We start from the raw sequence: 9,893 nt of genomic DNA on the forward strand, positions 1-9,893 counted from the left end.
GCCCCGCGCGCCCCCAGCCCCGCTCCGGGGCGCGAGCGCCCGGCGCCCCCTCCGCCGGCCGGGGAGCGGGGCTGGGATTTGCTGCGGACCGTTGACTTCGCGCCTTCTGGCAACTTGGGGAGGGGGAGGAAAGCCCAGCCGGGGCCCCGCTGTCAGCCAGGCGGTGCCGCGCTGTGCTCTGCGCTTCCTCTCTTTCCGGAGCCGATCCGGGATTTCGTCTTTTAGCAAGGAGAAAGTCTGCCTGGATAAAATCGGTGGGTACCTCTTGTGCTGAGCTTCGTGGAAGACGCCCAAATGCAAGACATTGGGCTGTCATAGAATGATAGAACAGTTTGGGTTGGAAGGGACCCTCAAAGCTCATCTAGTCCAACCCCCCTGCCATGAGCAGGGACATCTTCAACTAGATCAGGTTGCTCAGAGCCCCATCCAGCCTGGCCTCGAATGTCTCCATGGATGGGGCATCTACCACCTCTCTGGGCAACCTGGGCCAGTGTTTCACCACCCTCATTGTAAAACATTTCTTCCTCATGTCTAACCTGAATCTCTCCTCCTTTAGTTTAAAACCGGTAGCCCTTGTCCTGTTGCAACAAGCCCTGCTAAAAAGTCTGTCCCCATCTTTCTTATAGGCCCAGAAAGATTCATCCCATGACACTGGAAAGCTTTACAGTTTGTATCAACGACACTGGGGACCAATAGATTTGCAGTTAGGTTCATATTACTCTTCCTAGCGTATCCCAAGTGATTATCTGTACGTCTGGCAAAGCATATGGGATACGAGAGCTGATCTGCATTTATTAAGGCCCTTAGATTTGCATCAGTGTCTACTGTGCCACAAAGGAAAACAAATCCCCACAGACCTGGGTGGGTTTTTGGCTGGAAGCCCAGGATCTCGTGGAGGCGATCAGGTAGCACAGAGCCCACACATGGCAGCAGGTAGAAGAGTTTGCATGGACAAAAGCAACACCGGCATCCAAATAATGTCCAGCGGCTGTTGCTTGCCTCTGGTGCGGTGTTCAACCGCATTTCTGCTGCAGGTACCAAATGCCCAGCTGATGGTACATACGAGTTGGCACAGAAATAATTTGACTGCTGCCAAAGTAACTGCTGAGGTCCCAAGCTGTGGAAGGGATGAGGCCCAGCAGGGCAGTGCCAGCAAGGCTGCGGCAAGGAGGCGCCCACCCAGCCTCTGAGACACCCAGAGCATGCTCCGAGCACCCACACTGCTGTGCTCAGTCCCACAGTCATCGTCTCCTGCTCCTCGGCTTCACCCAGCTCGGTACTAATGATACCGCAGAGAAAAACCTCCACCGGCGTCACAGCCGAGCACTGAGGTATCAGGAAATACCAGCGACGTGAGCGCTCATGCAACCGCAACTTGGCCCCTTTGTGCATGTGGGATGTGATTGCCTGCTGGATTTTCCACCAAAGGATGTTTCATTTATTCCGTGCAGATATTTTGGATATTGCCCTTGTTCCTGGGGTGCTATTATTACAGTGGCAAGTGCTGAGCACCCCTCACTGCGGTTGGAGTTGTGCTCTGACTGTGTGAAGCATGGTAAAAATCATACAAGTTCCAAAACTCCTGGCCCAGGAGGTGTCTCAGATCCCAGAATCTGGGGGTGCTCCTGCAGGTACTTACCCTGGTCTGGCCGCACTTCCCTTCACCGGGGGAAATGAGGCAACGTCAGTCTCTTGCCTACTGCACAGGCCTAGGGGGTGGTGGGTGCAGTGATACCAGCAAAACACTCGGTGTGGGGGGCACCTGTGGAAGACCCGTGGTTTTGCAGGCAGCCTGGGGCTGGAGCAGTGAGTGCTGAACAGCTAGGAAGGAAATCCTAAACCACTTGCCATTTCCTGAGAGAGTCAGGAAGGAGTTCTGCAGAAACCCAAACGTGACCACAGGCTGTCAGGGCTCCGGGGACTGGCGAGGCTGTGAGTCCTGTGCAGGGCTTTGTGACTTCAACACTCTTTCACTGTCAGGTGTTTGGTGGAGTCTTTTTTTCCAAATGTATTTACATAATTAGCATGAAAATGCGACATGGGAAAATACAGCCCTTTCTCCTAAAACGTGACATTGTCGGCTTGCCTGCAGCCGGTGGGCAGGGTGCCACCACCCAGGCAGACATCTCGCCGGCCACAGTGCTCAGCCACCAAGCCCAACCCCAATCCCGCTGTCTCTTTGTGCTTCCCTGAGATCCGGCCTTGTTTTCTGTCCTTCCCAAAGACGGTGTCGGTATTGGGTAAGGCCGCGGTGGTTGGAGCAAAGCCCTGGCCTCGCCTCTCACCAGCGGGGCCATGCACAGGGTTTGGCACCCGGGTTTGGGGCTGCCCGAGGTGAGCAGCTGGGCAGATGTGTCCTCCCGGCTGGCAGCGCCCTGGCCTGTGGCAGCAAGAGGAGGTCAAGGCTGCACTGTAAGCAGCAACAGTTTCAAATAAACGGAGTCTCAGTGTTAAAACCTATTATTTATGTGCATTTTCAAAACGCCATGTAAACATCTCTTCAGTCCTTAAAATGTCGCTTTGAAGTATGTGCTTGTTTGTTATCTCCCTTCTGTGGGGTAGGGAAGCTGACAGGTTTCGAATGAGATTTTAAGTATCTTATTGCAGCACGCAATGCGAAATCCTTTGTTAGGTCTGACAGCGTGGCCACTCAAACCAGACAGCTGTGCTTCTTTGTTTATTGACATGTGACAAGTCTCTTTGCCCTTACAGCTGTACCCCAAAAGCAGATTATGAAGACAACCTGGTAAAGGACGGCAATTTTGGCAATGCTAGACAGCAACCTTCAGAAGTGCTGCTTGCAGAGCAAGCCAGGCTGGGCTGCCCTGGCCATCGTGCAGATGCCAGGAGCCGAGGGACGGCAATGCAGACATGAGGCAGATGCAGTGTCCGTGACACCCTTCTGCCACTCTGCAAGTCAAAAACAGAAGCACCCACTGCTTGTTTGAGTAGATGGGTAGATGGATAGATTGGTAGGACAAGGGGTAATGGTTTTAAACTAAAGAAGGGGGGATTAAGGCTAGACATGAGGAAGAAATTTTTTACAATGAGGGTGGTGAAACACTGGCCCAGGTTGCCCAGAGAGGTGGTAGATGCCCCATCCCTGGAGACATTCAAGGCCAGGCTGGACGGGGCTCTGAGCAACCTGATCTAGTTGCAGATGTCCCAGCTCATGGCAGTGGGTTGGACTAGATGAGCTTTGAAAGTCCCTTCCAGCCCAAACTATTCTATGATTCTTTGGCCAGCAGTGCTCTATGGTGCCTCAACTTTTCCAAAATACTGCATAAATCTTGTGAATGGTTTTGCTTCCAGCTTGCTCCGAATGCCCATGAGTGTCCATGCCCTGAAGGATGGCAACATAAAGGTAGCAGCTGACTTCTTGGGAGAGAAGGAGAGGGGAGGTCAAGAAGCTGTCTGCTGTGCCAAGGATGGCTTGCAGAAGGGAAGCCGCACCAGAGGGAAGGTATTTCCCCCTACCCTGTGGGGATAGACTTCCATTTCCATCTCCCTCTGGGACGCAGCAGCTCCAGTGCTTTCCATCGCCCTGATCCAGGCCATCGCGAGGCGGGGGACATGTTGCGAGATCCTGTCAGAGGGATGCCTCTAGCCGGTAACTATTGTCTACTGAAAACAGCATTTCACTTTGAAGAGCATATGGAGAGTGTTAGGAAGGGAGAGCACGTGCACTGCCATAGCCATGCTAGTTGGATCAGAAGTGAAAATATTGGCATTTTACAGATGATTTCTGGTTTTATGCAGGTATTCCACCCTTCCCAGGAATTAAATTGTCAAAGGTGAATGACAGCATTGAATAAACCAATTTTCTGCCATTTGCATGGATTGGAGAAGGTGCGGAGGGGAAGGTTTTTAAAGTATCAGGTACTTGGCTTCCAGGTGTTACTTTTACAAAAGCCTCTGAGATGCCTGATGATGAGCGTGGTCTAGAAGGCTGGAAACTCGATAGCCCTGTGCTCAAGCGAGGAAGGGAAGAGCACCTAGCTGGGTGTTTACTATTTCCCTACTCCCCCGGGACACAGTGACATTAAATGACATGGGGAAAAGGGACACGAGGGAGGGGGAGTGGGAAGCTGCAGAAGGTGGAGGAGCAGAGGGGTTTCTGAAATGACAAGGGCAACTTGCCCATGGCTGTGGTGTCTCTCCGAAACACTGAACCACTGTTCTCCCCTACAGTGGGTTCGAAATCTGACAAATCTCGATGGACTGGCCACCTTCAAGGCTTTTTTCTCTCTCTCTCTTTTTTTTTTTTCCTTGTGAAGAGCCCTCATTGGTCTGCTTTTGGTGAACTGCCAAGCAATTCACATTAATTTGCCTGACCAGCTGTAAGAACCCAATTGCCCTCCCGCAGCCCTCATTACACACTATTCCTGCTGATCTAAATACAGAAAGGTCAGGAAGATGAGCTCCAGTAAATTATTAGAGATACACCCTTAACTGCTGTGCTGCTTCTGCTTGTCCTCTTGCATCTCTATGCTGCCTCTGCAGTTTGGTCTCCTAAGGAAAGACTGGTTCCCTTGCTCCAAAAGAAAAAAGGATTGAGAAATCCTAGGGGGGAAAAAATGGGTGAGGGGGGCTGAACCCCTCATGGCCAAACCCTCGTAGACCTTCTTTACACCATGGATCTTGAAAATATTTCTTACTGTTATCAGTACTGGCTCATTCACAATGTGCATTTCACATGTCCAGAGAGCCTTGACTATTGTAATAGCTTGAGAGAGGTGCTGAAACAGCTGTCCCTGCAAAAGCCTGGTCTGTGCAGGGTTTCCAAGGGTGCTTGCAGCATCACAGCACTACACATGTTTTCAGCAAGCCTGTAACAGCATTAAACGTCCTACTGCAGCACAGCAGCAGTGGGCTCTTCCAGGGACTCAAGCTGAGTGACCATTGCCCAGCAGATTGGTTTTTAACTGCTTGAGCATCTACATTGAGGTTACTAAAAAGCAAAAAATTCCTGGCCGCTGAAATATTTCCAACGCACCCATTGAGTGCTGCATCCTCCCCAAACACAAAACCCCAGCCACATCATCCTCCGAGGCTGGAGTCTGGGAGCCAGCACGCTGCTGTCTTACAAATTGTTCCCCACCTGAGTTCCCTGCTCCTGAGCATACTCAGCTTTCCAGACCGTCTAGACAACGATTTGTGGTTTTCTTCTATTTAATGAGGAATGCAGCTGTGGCTGTCATCTTTGCTTTGGGTTGCCTTTTTTTTAAACCCATTGCCATGGTAAATGGAGTTGAGAAAAGAACAAGAAAACTGTGAAAAATGATCCAAGCCAAGAAGGTGTTGCAGAGGGAAGGTAAATTACAAATACACAATTTCTCAATTAAGCTTTAAACTACAAAAAAATGTTAGTTAAAAATCTACAGAATGAAGATCCTGCTGCTTCCACAAATCCTGACGTCCTCCTTTTGAAGTCAATGGTAGAACATCCCGTTGCTTTGGCAATAAGAAATCAAGCACATAAATACGAAGATCTGGGCTATGCAAAATCCACTTTGTAATTAGCAGCTTTCCCTGGTGGCATTGCCTGCCCCGAAATATGAACTTAAATTTTAAAAAGTCATCAAACAATCCCAAATCTGTCTTCCTCCAAGAGAGATGCCCTGTCATCTTCCTGGTCCTGCAGGCAGGCAGCTTTGAAACCTCTATTGCTCTTGACACCTAGACCAGCACTATCACACCGCATTGCTGGGTGCTGTGCAGTAACAGTGGAGGATCTCCAGGTTCCACAGTGCTATGCATTTATTAACGCAATGGCACGTTACATTTGTGAGCAGTGTACTGAAATACAATGGAAATATTTGATGACTCAGCAAACTAAGAGTGACACAAGAGGCTGGATTCACCATGGGTCACTTCAGCTGAAGCTCTGTAGATATTTTCATCCACCCTCCTTTTGTTCTGACCCTCAAAGCCCAGCATGAAGCCTTCATCCTACTGCATGCAGGTAAAACAAAACAAAACAAATACCAGCTGATTTTGAAAGAAGTTTATTTTCCTTGAAACTGTCTGAAGCACAGGCTACACACACATTTAATATTCAGTGCCCTTTTGAAAATGGTGTGACTCATCTCAAATATAGGCATGATGGCAGAAATGGAGAGTTGTGAACTTTGTTTAGGGCCGGCCAGCTGAAGGTCAGCAAGCAGCCAGCCAGACGTGGACAGACATGGGGCTTAGCGAGCACAGGCTGGAGGCAGGGATGGGAGAAACTGGGAGGAGAGCACTGGACAGCTTCTGCCCTCGCATCTTTTTTTTGGACATAGAGGTTGATACACCCTAGTTCCCTCTTCTTTCACCAGGAGGCGTCTGCCAACACTCTTGTTTATTGTTAGATCTCTGTAACCATGAGTAGACTCTGTGGCCAGGCAAGCCAAGTCAGGGGTATATTATGAACTGGTTTATTAAGAGCTGAAAGGTGATTTTGCAAAGGCCTGAGTGTTGTAAGGCACCATAATGCCTTCAGGCAAACAAACAGGAGTTTTTTGTCAATTTGCTATCCTTTATGTTATTGAAAGGGCACAGAGCTGAAGACTGTCCCTGATTTTCAGATGAATTGCTCCACTAGTATAAAAGATATTCTCATAATAGTCCCAAATTAGTTGATTGCTTGAAGTGCCAGAATCCTTAATGCTCTGCTATTTTAAACATATGGAAATTGATTCAACACTTCTCATCTATTTAGAGATGTAAATTTATTGAAAGAGATGCCACTTCTTGCTAAGCTTCAGGCAAGCTCTGATACTTAGCTTTCTGGGCACAAGCAGGTTTTTACGAGGACTTGTGATTTTAACTACAGTGATTTATTTTCTTTCTAAAGGCTGAGAGAAACAGCGGAAAATTGACTGTATCATCTACAGAGGAAAAAAAAATATTGGTACAAGCACTGGTGTGACCTGACACAAATTGGGCAGTATGTGGTACACTGTACCCTGAGGGTCTTCTCCCAAATATGGACGCTGACCCAGACCTTGCCCTAACTTCTGTTGCAATGGCTCTGTCAGTAGGTCCACGCTGATGTTAGAAGCATCACTGCCTTCTGTTACACTCACTTGCTTCAGGGGAAGAGGGATGAAAAACCGAGCGCTGGGAGTGATGGCAATGACATTGATCAGTTCAACACCCCGTGGCAAAGGATCTCCCCCCCTTCCTCAATTCAGCTTAAGCTTCTAAGAGCAAAAAGCATTGATCATTCATCTGCAATTAAAAGCTCTTCTCTGAAAGTCAGACTGGTTCCCAGCTTCAGTCTCTTGGGACGTCTCCCTGCACGGACAAGCCCTGCGTTGATGTTGAGGGCATGAGGCTGCTGTTAGGCTTAGATGACAAAATCTGCAGTCCTAGCTCTGCTGCTGACAGCCACATTTTGGATTTGGCATAGTCACTTAGCACCTTATAAGATGGAGATTTGTATGTATTATGTAGGAATGCTGTTTGTGCCTTAAAGCTTGTGAAAATGTGAGTTTCTCCTGTGGAATTTTTTTTTTTTTTAAAGGGAGTTAAGTCTCAGATATTTGATCATGTGTTATTATTCAGCATGATTCATACATTAATACCATATTGAGAATGTCTTTATAAAGCCTAATATTATGTTTCTGGGATTAAGCAGTATTTCTCAATGTGTTTCTTATCCCAGTGTTCTTGCAGAAAAGCTGGAATGGGGCCAGTTCACGCAAGGTGCCTAAACATTAGTAGTCAGGTCAGGACAGCACTTACAAAGTGAATGCCCCAATCATCCCCACTTACCCTACTTTGGTTTTCATCACGGAGAGGGCAGATGAGGTGGATTCCTCTCACATGAAAGGTGCACAGCACGCACGTTGCAACCTCAGCACTCTTCTGCATTATGGATCTGCTCCTGGCCTTTATTACTTGCTGGTGTAGATGCACCTACAGCGTATTTACTGCACCTTAAAATCTCTTGATGGCATTTGGGAAGCAAGTTGACTGGTTGGATTAACTAACCACCAAACCTGGTATCTTGACTGGCTAGTGTTTAATGAGGGGCTTTATTTTCTTGTTTATACCAGTTTGTTTATGATGCTGGATCTGGCCTCCATAGCATGGGAGAAAAATCTGGCTCCATTCCCGAGGTAAAGCACCTTAGTCTTTTGCATAATCCTGAAAGAATTAATTTGGAGTTAGACAGGATTACCTCAGCTGGATTTTAGAAGTGCCCATTCACTTCTGGGGGTCAGGTTCAATTAGTATCTTTTCTCCCAGTAGGAAGTGGTGATCTCCTGTGTCTTAAGGCCCACCAGCTCCCCTTTGAAAAGAGCAGGGAACCACCAGAGCCTTCTGCTGCTGAGTGGTCCCTTACCCTCGCCTTCTGCCATCGCTGTCCACCAACCAGGCCCAAGCAACCAGTTGTCTTCCCCAATTACGCAATGACTGTGTACGTAAAAATATGTGTCGCATCATGAAGGAGGGGGTGACAACCCCCGGCATCTCTCAGGGCATTCAACGCCTCTCCACTATGCCAGTCACCCATCACGTTGGTTGTGCTGGGCTCCTGAGCAGATGCTTGTTTATTTTTGTTAGCAATTATAATGTCTGGCAGTAGAAAAATGTTAAGGAGGTATCAGAGCTATGGAGGAAAAAGGCAACTCCCAAGTTATGAAGGGGTGATGGCAGAATTTACGGGCTGGCTGGGGTTGCAAAGAAGTGGACAATTATATCTCACTTGCTACATGCAGGGAATGTTTTCATTTAGCCCAGGCCCTGTGCAAGCGTGCCTCCAAGGTCTTTTGCACAGGGTCCTACACGGCGAGCTGATCTGGGAAGAAACACAGGTCAAAATTTTCATGCAAAACCTTCAACATGATATTTAGTGCATTTTTTACACCCCGCCCTTCAGAAAGCCCTGTTTTTACAAAAGTTTGGGAGAATTAAAATCACTGGCAGATGTACCAGAACCTACGGATTCTGTGGGATTTCAAGTCAAATTCATACTATCCCTTCCAAGATATCCCGCCAGTTGTGTCATTTAGCTTGTCAGTATCATTTTTAAAACACACAGTTCAACTAAATCCAACAGCACATAGAAGAAAAGCAAGTCAGCCTCGCTCCAGCCCCTGCTTCCACCAGCTTCTGCCCAAAAAGTCAGGGAGACATGGGTATTCCCACTACGCACAGCACACAAAAAGTCCCCGGCAGAGATGAATGAAATTTAGCAGGGCCAAACATCTCACCAAAACTCTTACACAAATCCCTTTAGCGAGATATTTTTAACCCACTTTTTCTCCAGACTCCACTTCCCCCAGCCACAAGGCAATGGTAGCAATGAATTTTGTGTTTTATTGACAACAATGCTGCAGGAACAAGCCAGGCTGGCTCAGGTCATGGCCACACAAAAGGGCATCCTTGATATAGGCAGCAGCAGCTTGAGGTATTTCACCCTCTTGCATCTCACCACTTGTTTGTTTGCTGTCCACAGGAACAGTGTTTAGTCCCAGTAAAGGCAAAGCCAAGTAAGAGGGAGGAAGATGGGTCTGTTCCCAAGGTCTTTGTCATTTACAATAAATTTACCATAAATTTAGAGCAAGGGTGAATACAACTTGTAACATTTCAACACCCACTCCCTTTCCTGTAAATTCCTGCAGGACTTTGGCTGCAGAAAGCATTCGTGTGCTAGAAATAATGGAACTACAAAAGAAAGAAAGGAAGGGAGTGTAAGCAGTGGGAATAGGAAGAAATAGCTAAACAGATTCCTTTCAATTTATATACACACCCTTCTCACATGAACCCGAGGTAGTTATCCACTAACTATTAGTTCGCTAATCAGCTTATCTTTTGAGAACAGGGTTTGGGTGCAACATCACAACTACTTTAAATTCATGTCTGTCCCAACGATTGATTCCCCAACATCGCAGCTTTTG

This window comes from Caloenas nicobarica, chromosome 2 (genome assembly GCF_036013445.1).
Source record: "Caloenas nicobarica isolate bCalNic1 chromosome 2, bCalNic1.hap1, whole genome shotgun sequence".
Lineage (NCBI taxonomy): Eukaryota > Metazoa > Chordata > Aves > Columbiformes > Columbidae > Caloenas > Caloenas nicobarica.